A 12,379-nucleotide genomic window follows, 5' to 3' on the forward strand; every position below is an offset into this window, starting at 1 on the left:
GGTTGAACCGGGGAGGCAGAGGTTGTGGTGAGCGGAGATTGCGCCACTGCACTCCAGCCAGGGTGAAAGAGCGAGACTCTGTCTCAAAAAAAAAAAAAAAGAGAGAGAGAGAAAAGAAAGAAAAAAACATGGCCCAGCCTGGACTTGTCAGCAGCTCTGAGGAATGAGGACTCGACAATCCCCTTTAATCTGTCTCTGAGACCCTGGAGCACCCCAGTATTTCGTGCTCTCCACGGAAGAGGGTCGTGAGGACCCAGGAGCCCTCCGCCGCCAGCGCCTCAGCACCCGTGTCCCAGAACATCTGGATGCTGCTGGAGGCGACTGTCAGTGCTGGACCCCAGTGCAGACCCCACCTGGCCACTCTCGGCCTCACCCCACGCCGTTCTTGGTCCCTCAGACAGAGAGGAAGGAGACAGCAGAAACCACAGATCTTCCCCAACCCCAGCCCAGCCCCGCCCCGGCCCACGTGGCATCACAGCCCGCCCGAGGGCAGCAGCCCCCAGGGAAGATGCTGAGGGGCCGAAGCCGCCTGAGATACTGGAAGAGAACCCAGTGCCCGACTCCACGTCAGGTCTCTGGTGCCCTCCCCTGGCCGGCAGGGCTGGGCTAGGATGGGGAGTTTGGGGTCTGTTGGAGACCAGCCCCACAACAGCCGAGAGAGGGTGCAGCCCCCACAGTCCTCTCCCCAGCTGTCTCTCCTCCCCGCCAGCACAGCCAGCAGCCTCGTCCAGCTCGGCATCTGCCTGCCAGGGGGCGCATCCGCCAGGTCTGCGGGCCGCAGCGAATCCGTGTGGGTCTGCGGCAACCCCAGTTCTGGCCTCCCCAGAAGACAATCGATGGAGGGGCATAAGGCAGAAGGAGAGACTGAGGCAAGTTTTAGAGCAGGAGTGATCGTTTATTATAAAGCTTTAGAGGCCGGGCGCGGTGCTCATGCCTGTAATCCCAGCACTGTGGGAGGCCGAGGCAGGTGGATCGCTGGAGATCAGGAGTTCAAGACCAGCGTGGCCCGCGTGGTGAAACCCCGTCTCTACTGAAAATAGAAAAATTAGCCAGGTGTGGTGGCGGGCGCCTGTAACCCCAGCTACTCAGGAGGCTGAGGTGGGAGAATCATTTGAACCTGGGAGGTGGAGGCTGCAGTGAGCCGAGATTGCACCACTATACTCCAGCCTGGGTGACGGAGTGAGAACCTGTCTCAAAAATACTAATAATAAATAAAAATAAGCAGCTTTAGAGCAGGAACCAAATGAAAGCAACTACACTTGGAAAGGGCCCAAGCAGGCAACTTGAAAGACAAGTTTTGTGTGTGTGTGTGTGTTTAGACGAAGTCTCATTCTGTCGCCAGGCTGGAGTGCAGTGACGAGATCTCGGCTCTCTGCAACCTCCGCCTCCCAGGTTCAAGCGATTTTCCTGCCTCAGCCTCCAAAGCAGCTGGGATTACACACATGCACCACCTCACCCAGCTAATTGTGTATTTAAGTAGAGACGGGGTTTCACCATTTTGGCCAGGATGGTCTCCATCTCTTGAACCTGTGATCCGCCCGCCTCAGCCTCCCAAAGTGCTGGGATTACGGGTGTGAGCCACTGCGCCTGGCCACAGTTTGACCTTTAACTTGCGGTCTCATAGGCTGGCGTGGTTCCGGGGTCTCTCATCCCTTCTCACGTGATTCTGCCCATGCATGGGCTGTGTGCACGTGCAGGGGCCTGCTGGCACTCGGGAGGGGAGTGTGTGTGGTGCCTTTGCTGGAGTTGTGCGCGTCCTCACTTTAGGAGCTCTCCATGACCAGCGCACATCCCCTGAAGGTCACAGGCCAGTTAAACTCCACGGTTTCACCTCTTAGTGTGCCTGCCCCCGCCCGCTCACTGGCTCCTGAGACCTTCCCGGGAAGCGGCCGACACCGGGTTCAGGTGTTTGCTCTCTATTGGGAGCTGGCCGTTCCCTGGGCCCGGCTGCAACCAATTATTATTTTAGCAAAGCAGTTAACAACCGCCTGACCGTCACCGACACTCCTGGTGTGCGGGCAGGGGAGCCCTCTCCTGCCCTGTCCATGCCTGACCAGCTGCTTCTGTCACAGGCCCAGCAATCACGAGTGACCAGCAGGACACGCTCCTGTGACCCACAGCCACAGCAGTGAGTGTTTCCTGCCTGAGATGTCCTTCCCCTGGAAACCCGGGTCAGCACCACTCAGCCCACTTGGGCTGGCTCCTGGTCTCTCTCGGTCCCTCTCTCTTGCTTCCTCCCTCCTCGTGGACACCCTGACTTCCCCTCAGCCTTCCGCCACCGCCACCGCCCCCGTGGGAAGCCCCCGAGGCCTCCCCAGAAGCCAAGCAGGTGCTGATGCCATGCCCCTGCAGAACCACAGCCAATTCAACCTGCTTTCCCCTTTTCAGGCTGGAGTGCAGCGTCCTGATCTCAGCTCACTGCAACCTCCACCTCCCGGGTTCAAGCAATTCTCCTGCCTCAGCTTCCTGAGGAGCTGGGATTACAGGCACCCACCACCACACCTGGCTAATTTGGTATTTTTTAGTAGAGACAGGTTTTCTTTATGTTGGTCAGGCTGGTCTCAAACTCCTGACCTCAGGTGATGCTGGGATCACAGGCTTGAGCCACCTCACCTGGCCTTCCTTCTCCTCTCCTCCCCTCCCCTCTCCCTCCTCCCCTCTCCTTTCCCCAGGCTATTACTCTGTCACCAGTTGCATGATCTCAGCTCATTCAAATGCCACCTCCCAGGCTCAAGCCAGCCTCTCCTTAGCCTCCCATGTAGCTGGGACTACAGGTGCGCACCACCATGCCCAGCTAATTTTTTTTCTTTTTTTTTGAGATGGAGTCTGGCTCTGTTGCCCAGGCTGGAGTGCAGTGGCGTGATCTCGGCTCACCGCAACCTCCGCCTCCCTGGTTCAAGCGATTCTCCTGCCTCAGCCTCCCAGGTAGCTATGATTACAGGCGTGCACCACCATGCCTGGCTGATCCTGTATTTTAAGTAGAGACAAGGTTTCTCCATGTTGGTCAGGCTGGTCTCAAACTCCTGACCTCAGCTGCTGGCCTCGGCCTCCCAAAGTGCTGGAATTACAGGTGTAAGCCACCACACCACGCCTAGTTTTCTTATTTTTAGCAAAGACAAGGTTTCACTGTATCACCCAGGCTGGTCTCAAACTCCTCAGCTCAAGCAATTCTTCTGCCTCAGCCTCCCAAAGTGCTGGGATTACAGGTGTGAGTACTGCCTGCACAGAGGCCAGACATGGTGGCTCACGCCTGTAATCCCAGCACTTCGGGAGGCTGAAGTGAGAGGATCACTTGAGATCAGGAGTTTGATGCCAGCCTGGGTGACATAGTGAGACCCCATCTCTTTTTTTTCCCCCTTGAGATGGAGTCTCACTCTGTGGCCCAGGCTGGAGTGCAGTGGTGTAATCTCGGTTCACTGCAGCCTCCGCCTCCTGGGTTCAAGCGATTCTCCTGCCTCAGCCTCCTGAGTAGCTGGGACAACAGGCACCTGCCACCATGCCTGGCTCATTTTTTTGTATTTTTATTAGAGACAGGATATCACCATGTTGGCCAGGCTGGAGACCCCATCTCTTAAAAAACACAATTAAAAATTAGCCAGACATAGTGGCACGCACCTGTGGTCTTAGCTATTTGGGAAGCTGAGGCAGGAGAATGCTTTGTTGCAGGAAAGGGGTCCCAATCCAGACCCCAAGAGAGGGTTCTTGGATCTCTCACAGGAGAGAATTCAGGGTGAGTCCATAGAGTGAAGTGAACACAAGTTTATTAGGAAGGTAAAAGCAGTTAAGAACAGCTACTCATGGGCCCGGGCGCGGCGGCTCACGCCTGGAATCCCAGCACTCTGGGAGGCCAAGGCGGGTGGCGGATCACGAGGTCAGAGGTTTGAGACCAGCCTGGCCAACGTGGTGAAACCCCATCTCTACTAAAAATACAAAAATTAGCCGGAGACGGTTGTGGCTGCCTGTAATCCCAGCTACTTGGGAGGCTGAGGCAGGAGAATCGCTTGAGCCTGGAAGGCAGAGGTTGCAGTGAGCCGAGATCACGCGCTCCAGCCTGGGTGACAGAGCAAGACTCCATCTCAAAAAAAAAAAAAAGAATGGCAACTCCGTAAATAGAGCAGCCCTGAGGGCGGCTGGTTGCCCATTTTTGTGGTTACTTCTTGATGATATGCTGAACAGGGGGTGGTTATTCGTGTCTCCCCTTTTTAGACCGTACAGGGCCACTTCCCAGTGACGTTGCCACGGCGTCTGTAACCTGTCGTGGGAGTGTGGCGGTGAGGACCACCCGAGGTCACTCTCGTCACCGTCTTGGTTTTGGTGGGTTTTAGCGGCTCCTTTACTGCAAACTGTTTTATCAGGGAGGTCCTTGTGAGCTGTACCTTGTGCCAACCTCCTGTCTCGTCCTGTGACTCAGAATGCCTTCACCCTCTGGGGATGCAGCCAGTAGGTTTCAGTGTGATTTTACCCAGCTCCTATTCAAAATGGAGTTGCTCTGGTTCACATGCCTCTGACAGCGTAAGCCCAGGAGGTTGAGGCTGTGGTGAGCCGTGATCGCACCACTGCACTGCAGCCTGGGAGACGGGGCTAGACTCCATCTCTTAAAACAAAAAGCCGCTGGGGACAGTGGCTCAAGCCTGTAATCCCAGCACTTTGGGAAGCTGAGGCACGTGGATCACCTGAGGTCAGGAATTCGAGACTGCTAAACGGGCACTCTGAATGAAGAGACTCCCCCAAACAGGCTTTGTGTGAGCGACATGGCTGTTTATTCACCCGGGGGCGGGCTGGCTGAGTGAAGAGAGTCAGCGGAGGGCGGTGGGAGAGGAGTTGCTTTCATAGGTCTGCGGCAGGCAGCGGAAAGTTACAGAAGTTACAGTTCAGGGTGGTTTTTGCAAGCTGCGAGGGGGTCGTAGGGTCTGAAGTCACGAGGTTGACCGAGGTCGGTGACAAAGTCAGTTGCCTCATCAGCTGAGGCGGGAATGAGGAGCGATAGAAGGTCTCAAAGCGAGTTACGTGCCACAGGGGTTCATCGCTCTGCCCCGTTTTGTGGTTCTCCAGTTACTTCAGACTCTCTAGTTCCAGGAACTCATCTGGAGTGTCCGTGCAGGCGACAGAGGTTACCGTGCCGTCCATGGTGCAGTCAGCCCGAAAGACCTTACAGAGACCAGCCTGGCCAACATGGCAAAACCCTGTTTCTACGAAAAATAAAAAAATTAGCTGGGCAAGGTGACATATGCTTGTAATCTCAGCTACTTGGGAGTCTGAGGCAGGAGAATCACTTGAACCCAGGAGGCAGAGGTTGCAATGAGCCAAGATCATGCCACTGCACTCCAGCCTGGGTAACAGAGAACCAGACTCCATCCCAAAATTTTAAATTAAATTAAATTTTTAAATTAGCCAGGCAGCCAGGTGCAGTGGCTCACGCCTATAATCCCAGCACTTTGGGAGACCGAGGCAGGTGGATCACCTGAGGTTGGGAGTTCAAGACCAGCCTGACCAACATGGAGAAACCCTGTCTCTACTAAAAATACAAAATTAGCTGGGTGTGGTGGTGCATGCCTGTAATCCCAACTACTTCGGAGGCTGAGGGGGGAGAATCACTTGTACCCGGAGGCAGAGGTTGCGGTGAGCCAAGATAGTGCCATTGCACTCTAGCCTGGGCAACAACAGCAAAACTCCATCTCAAAAAAAAAAAAAAAAAGTTATCTAGGCATGGTGGTAAGCGCCTGTAATCCCACCTACTTGGGAGGCTGAGGCAGGAAAATCGCTGGAACCTGGGAGGTACAGGTTGCAGTGAGCTAATATCACACCACTGCACTCTGGATCATAACAGAGCAAGACATTATCTCAAAAAAAAAAAAAGGTCAGGCACGGTGGCTTATGCCTATAGTCCCAGCACTTTGGGAGGTTGAGGCAGGCAGATCATCTGAGGTTGGGAGTTCGAGACCAGCCTGGCCAACATGGTGAAACGCTGTCTCTACTAAAAATACAAAAATTAGCCAGGCGTGGTGGCGCATGCCTGTAATCCCAGCTACATGGAAAACTGAGGCAGGAGAATCACGTGAAGCAGGGAGACAGAGGTTGAGTGAGCCGAGATCGTGCCACTGCACTCCAGCCTGGGTGACAGAGACTCTGTCTCCAAAAAAAAAAAAATCTGTAATAGTAAATGAAGCATTTCCCTGAGTTCTGTGAGCCACTCTAGTAAACTGTTGGGCCCAAGAAGTGGGTCCTGGGAATGGCCTGTTGATAGCCGGGTCAGACAGAAATCGTGGGTAACCTGTGGTAAGCACGTGTGTGTGGTCCAGTGCCTGGAAGGTCTGTGCGCCAATGCCGAAGGCTGTAGCAGAGAAGCGTTTTAATCATGATGCCGCCAGAGAAGGACACCCCAGGGAAATCTCACCTCCACCTCCCAGAGCAGTTCAGGGTGTTAGAAATACATTTTTGGTGCCGCAAAAGAAACAGCACTCAAACATAAATTTTCTCAGCAAGGCAATTTACTCCTGTGGAAGGGTGAGCCTCGCAGATGGAGCAGTGGCGACAGCACACTTAAACGAGGCAGGGGAAGGTGTTCTTATCCCTGACACTGGTCACCCGTGCTGCTGTGTCATTCCCCTATTGGTGAGGCTTGGGCAGCACAGTCTAAGCTAATTCCAACTGGCTGTTTTAAAGAGAGCAGGGGTACGAGCCGAGCCAGAGTGGTGGGGTGAGCAGTTTCGGCAGGAAAGACACGGGACAGGTAACTAAAGGTGACTCAGATGGAGCAGGTGACCAGGACAAGTCAGGACGGACCAGGGGCAACTCAGGGCAGAGCAGGTGACTGGGGGTGCAGATGTGAACTCCTGATTAGAGCTGGTGGGAAGGTCGTTTACTGAAACTAGGGGCAAGGGGGTGAAGAGAATGAGGGAGTTAAACTTTAAAGTGAAGAACAAGGAAACTGAACGTACTGACATACTGATTTTTTGAAGAGAAACTTGGAACTCAGTGTGTTTAACACGGGCTTGGAGGTTCGTTCGTTTGTTTTTTGAGATGGAATTTTGCTCTCTTGCCAGGCTGGAGTGCAGTGGTGCGATCTCGGCTCACTGCAACCTCCACCTCCAGGGTTCAAGTGATTCTCCTGCCTCAGCCTCCCGAGTAGCTGGGACTACAGGTGTGTGCCACCACGCCTGGCTAATTTCTGTATTTTTAGTAGAGATGGGGTTTCACATGTCGGCCATGCTGGTCTCGAACTCCTGACTGCAAGTGATCTCCCTGCCTCAGCCTCCTAAAGTGCTGGGATTACAGACGTGAGCCACTGCGCCCAGCCAAGAGCCACCATACTTCCTACACACATTGACTGATGACTCTGGTCTCCCTAAAATGTGTAAAACCAAGCTGTGTCCCGACCACATCGGGCACACGCCATCAGGACTTTCTGAGGCTGTGTCACAGGTGTGCGTCCTCCACCTTGGCAAAATAAACTTTCTAAATTAACTGAGACCTGTCTCAGATTTTCAGGATTTACAGACTACAGGCGTGCACCACCGCGCCTGGCTAATTTTTTAATGTTTTGCAGAGATGGGGGTCTCACTGTTGACTGTTGCCTAGGCTGGTCTCAGATTTCTGGACGAAAGCCATCTGCCTCGGCCTCCCACTGTGTTGGGATTATAGGTGGAAGGGGAGGCTGGGTGGAGGTGGAGGTGGAGACTGGAGTGACACAGCTTCTGTGGAAGAAGCAGATGTAGTTTCTGCTACGACGCACTCACAACATGCTTCTGACACAAAGCAGCCGGCTGGGCGCGGTGCCTCACGCCTGTAATCCCAGCACTTTGGGAGGCCGAGGCAGGTGGATCCCCTGAGGTCAGGAGTTTGAGACCAGCCTGGCCAACATGGCAAAACCCCATCTCTACTAAAAATACCAAAAATTAGCCAGGTGTGGTCGTGGGATTACAGGCGTGTGCCACCCTGCCCAGCCTCAATGTACGTTTTTTTAAACACTGAGATGTTCCTAAAATATACCAGGCTGTAGCTGTCCTTCCCGTGGCGTCGTGTCAGGCGTGGGGGGCGCTGCTGTTCTGTCTTTACAAGACAAGTTGGGTGGCGTTGCTCCTTTATAGTGACCGGCCGTGTTAGGGGGTACCAGTCTTACTCATCTTTCAACGTGCCCACTTTGCTCTTTTCTGATTTTCTCCATTGCTTTCTATTTGCCTACGGTCTGCCCTCATTTTTTTCTCCCTCCTACTTGCTTCGGATAATCTGCTGCTTTGCCCTTGCTCCTAGACGTGGAAGTTTAGGTCACTGAATCGTTGATTGATTGTGGGTTTTTCTGTTTTTTTGAGACAGAGTTTCGCTCTGTCTCCCAGGCTGGAGTGCAGTGGTGCGGTCTCGGCTCACTGCATCCTCTGCCTCCGGGGTTCAAGCGATCCTTCTACTTCAGCCTCCCGAGTAGCTGGGAACACAGGCAGGCACCACACGCCTTCTTAATGTTTTTTTTTTTTCTGGTAGAAATGAAGTTTTATCACATTGGCCAGGCTGGTCTGGCGCTCCTGACCACAGGTGATCCTCCAGCCTCAGCCTCCCAAAGTGCTGAGATTACAGGCATGAGCCACTGCGCCTGGCTTTTGAGCCAGGACCTTGCCCCGTCAGTGCAATCACAGCCCACCTGCATCTTGAAGCCTGGGCCCAAGCTGTTGTTCCAAACTGACCTCACCATTTTGTAAGTACCCCCACACCCCGCCCTTTCGCAGACCTTGATCAAAGTGAAACATTCCACGGGGGTTCGGGCCATGAGAAGCGGCCTGACTCACCATATTCTGCTGGGAGGAAGTGCAAGGAACACACATCCCACCAGAACAAGGACCAGATCGCCTCATCCTGGGAACATGTCATCAACATTTTCCCAGGCAGCAGGCCTTGCCACCCCTCCCAGACCCTTCCCACCCAGGCCTGTAATTGCCCCAGCCTGGGAGCAGCGGGGGGCACTGGCATTAAGCTGGTCCCCCACCTCTGCAGGTTGATGCTGGACATAAATGCCTGCATTTAGCTGTGGGTGGTGGCTCATGCCTGTAATCCCAGCTCTTTGGGAGGCCAAGGCAGGTGGATCACCTGAGGTCAGGAGTTCGAGACCAACCTGGCCAACGTGGTGAAACCCCGTCTTTACTAAAAATACAAAAATTATCCAGGTGTGGTGGCTCACAGCTACTCGGGAGGCGAACAAGAGAATTGCTTGAACCCAGGAGGCGGAGGTTGCGGTGAGGTGAGATTGCACCATTGCACTCCAGCCTAGGGGACAGAGCAAGATTCCGTCTCAAAAAAAAAAAAAAAAAAGGAAAAAAGAAAAAAAAGGCAGAATATAGCAGTGAACACACAGGCAAATGTCCCTGCTCTCTGGATCAAGAGGGCATGACCCAGGGCACAGGTTTCGGAGCCAAATTCCCCAAGCCTCCAAGAGGTTGACAGAGCTGTGCAGCTAACACACCCCGAAATGCCTGCACCAAGCGAGCGTGCCCATGTGCCTGGCTCAGCGCACACACGCTTACGTAAGTGGATATAAAACGCAAGCCATTTCTGTAGCCCTGAAAGCACGTCTAAGAAGCTGAAGTTTGTTTGTTTGTTTTTTTAAAAAAAATTAGTGTCTGGGGGCAGGGGCTGGGGTGGGCGCGGTGGCTCACATCTGTCGTCCCAGCACTTTGGGAGGCTAAGGTGGGTGGATCATCTGAGATCAGGAGTTGGAGACCAGCCTGGCCAACATGGCAAAACCCCGTCTCTACTGAAAATACAAAAAAAATGAGCCAGGTGTGGTGGTGGGCACCTGTAATCCCAGCTACATGGGAGGCTGAGGCACAAGAACCCCTTGAGCCCAGGAGGTGGAGGTTGCAGGATTGCGCCATTGCACTGCAGCCTGCGCAACAGGAGCGAAACTCAGCCTGTAAAAAAAAAAAGAAAACAAGTGTCAGGCTACCTTGTTAAGAAGCTGAAGTTTCACAAGTCGGCTTCAGGTGGCGAATACAGGATCCCACCCGCCGTCCATGGTCATAGGAATCCCAGGAGCCCAACCCCACCTGCCTGCAGCCCCGGGTCAGGAGACCTGGTCCAACCTGCTGCCCGCCTCCCCACGCCCCTCCTGCTGGGTGGGGTGGGGCTGACAGCCCAGACGCCCTCCCGGAGTGTGACCGCAGAGGCGTGGCTGCAGGCCTGTCTGCCCCGCCTCCAGCATCTCAGGCACCAGTCAGTGCCCGCTGTCCTCGCCAGAGCGTGTCCTCTCTGCCCCAACACAAGCACAGCCCACTGCAGGCTCTGGGCTCAGGCACCCCGTGTCCCTGGAGGGGTCCCCACGGGCTCAGCGCTGAGCCCCTCCCGGGGGCCGCCTCACACTAACACCCACTCCAGGGCCATGGCCGTGTCTCCTGAGGCACCGGCGCCCCAGGGCAGGGCCACCAGGCGGCGGCAGGCAGCCCAGGAGGCGGGTGGACTCGGCGCACTGCCCGGGTGCTTGCGATGCGACGTGTGGCTGCGCCGACCCACCTGACCTCCTGCCAGCCCTGCCCGGCAGCCGTCCGATGGGCCCTGCCTCAGGCTTCCTGGACAAACCTTCCCTGGTCTCCTGCTCCAGCGTCCGCCCCACCCCCGGCCCCTCTGCTGACCCCTGCTGCCATCCCTTGGGTCCCGGCACGGCCCTCTTGCCTGTGCCCTCCCCCTTCCCGGGCAGTCTCCCCGATGGGGCTTCATGCACCTGCACAGCTGAGACAGGCAGGTCTACACTCCAGCGGGTCCCAGGCTCCTGGAACACAACAGGACCCAACCTGATCCCCCTGGGCCCCAGCCACCCGGACCTGCAGACCCAGCATCCCCCAGCCACCCAAATGCTAGTCCTGGTGTCACCCAGGACTCCCTCTTCCCTCCCACTCCCTGCAAGTCTGAGTCCTGGACACCCCTCCATCCACCTCTCTGTGGGGCCCTGTCCACACCACCGAGCCCCCACACCCCTGATTTCTGCAGGAGTTCAGGTGACAGTTTCCCCAACAAGGGTCCTGCTCCTCCCAGCTGCTCCACAACGAATCACTTGTGTTATGAAGACCCTGCTCTGTGCCCCTCTGCCCGCAGGGCACGGTCTCAATTCCTTGCTGGGCTCCCATTCAGGCAGCCCCACCCCGTGAGCCCTCAGCCTGGCCTACTGAACCATGCCCTGGCCCATCCTCCCACTGCATGCTGGGAAACTCCACACCACCTCCTCCGGGAAGGCTGCCTGGACCTGTGAGTGTGCCGGGGCGTTTTCACCATCCTCCCAATAGTGTGGCTCCCACTCTGCAGCAACCCCCACCTTGCTGAGCCATCTCCCGAGTGGCCTGTCAGCCTGGGATAGAGGTGGTGGCAGAAACGGATCCTCCTGCGTGCCTCCTCTACCCCAGCACAGCGCTGGCACCCCTCTGTTGTCTCGAAAAGAACAGAGTAGATATGAAGTTGGGCGGGGTGCGGTGGCTCATGTCTCTAATCCCAGCGCTGTGGGAGGCTGAGTAGGGCAGATTGCTTGAGCCCAGGAGTTTGGGACCAGCCTGGGCAACATGTTGAAACCCCATCTCTACAAAACATACAAAAATTAGCTGAGCATGGTGGTATGCTCCTGTTACCCAGCTACTCCGGAGGCTGAGGCAGGAGGAGTGCTTGAGTCCAGGAGTTTCAGGCTACAGTGAGCCAGGTTCACGCCACTGCACTGCAGCCTGGGTGGCAGAGCGAGATCCTGTCTCAATAAATAAATAAAAGGAGTTGGGGCTAGGCGCAGTGGCTCACACCTGTAATCCCAGCACTTTGGGAGGCTAAGGCAGGAGGATCATGAGGTCAGGAGTTCAAGACCAGCCTGGCCTACATGGAGAAACCCCATCTCTACTAAAAATACAAAAATTAGTTGGGCATGGTGGTACGCGCCTGTAATCGCAGCTACTCGGGAGGCTGAGGCAGGAGAATCGCTTGAACCCGGGAGGCGGAGGTTGCAGTGAGCTGATATAGCACCAAAGCACTCCAGCCTGAGCAATGGAGCAAGACTCCATCTCAAAAAAAAAAAAAAAGGAGTTGGCAGTACCTCAGGGCACTCGTGGCCTGGAGAAGGCACACCTCATGTTCTCATGGCCTGGAGGTACTCCCGGGACAAGTCAGCAGCACAGCCTGGCAGACAGGGAGCAGGAAGGCCGGGGCAGCTGGCGCAGTGTGGTTGTCAGCTCTGGGACAAGGGCCCCGGTGACGGGAAAAAGGTGTCGCTGTGGCTGTGGCGTCCCACGGCCTGGCAGAGCTTCCCTTCCCCCCAGAGTGCGGAGCAGCAGACTTGCCTGCCATTCCTCAGGCATGGGCCACGGAGGACACACAGCCTTGGTTGTGAGCACCGTCAGGACCTGGAGTGCTGGCTGTGGAGACAGAG

Source organism: Aotus nancymaae, unplaced genomic scaffold, assembly GCF_030222135.1.
Source record: "Aotus nancymaae isolate 86718 unplaced genomic scaffold, 86718_ANA_hifiasm-v0.15.2.pri h1tg000049l, whole genome shotgun sequence".
Lineage (NCBI taxonomy): Eukaryota > Metazoa > Chordata > Mammalia > Primates > Aotidae > Aotus > Aotus nancymaae.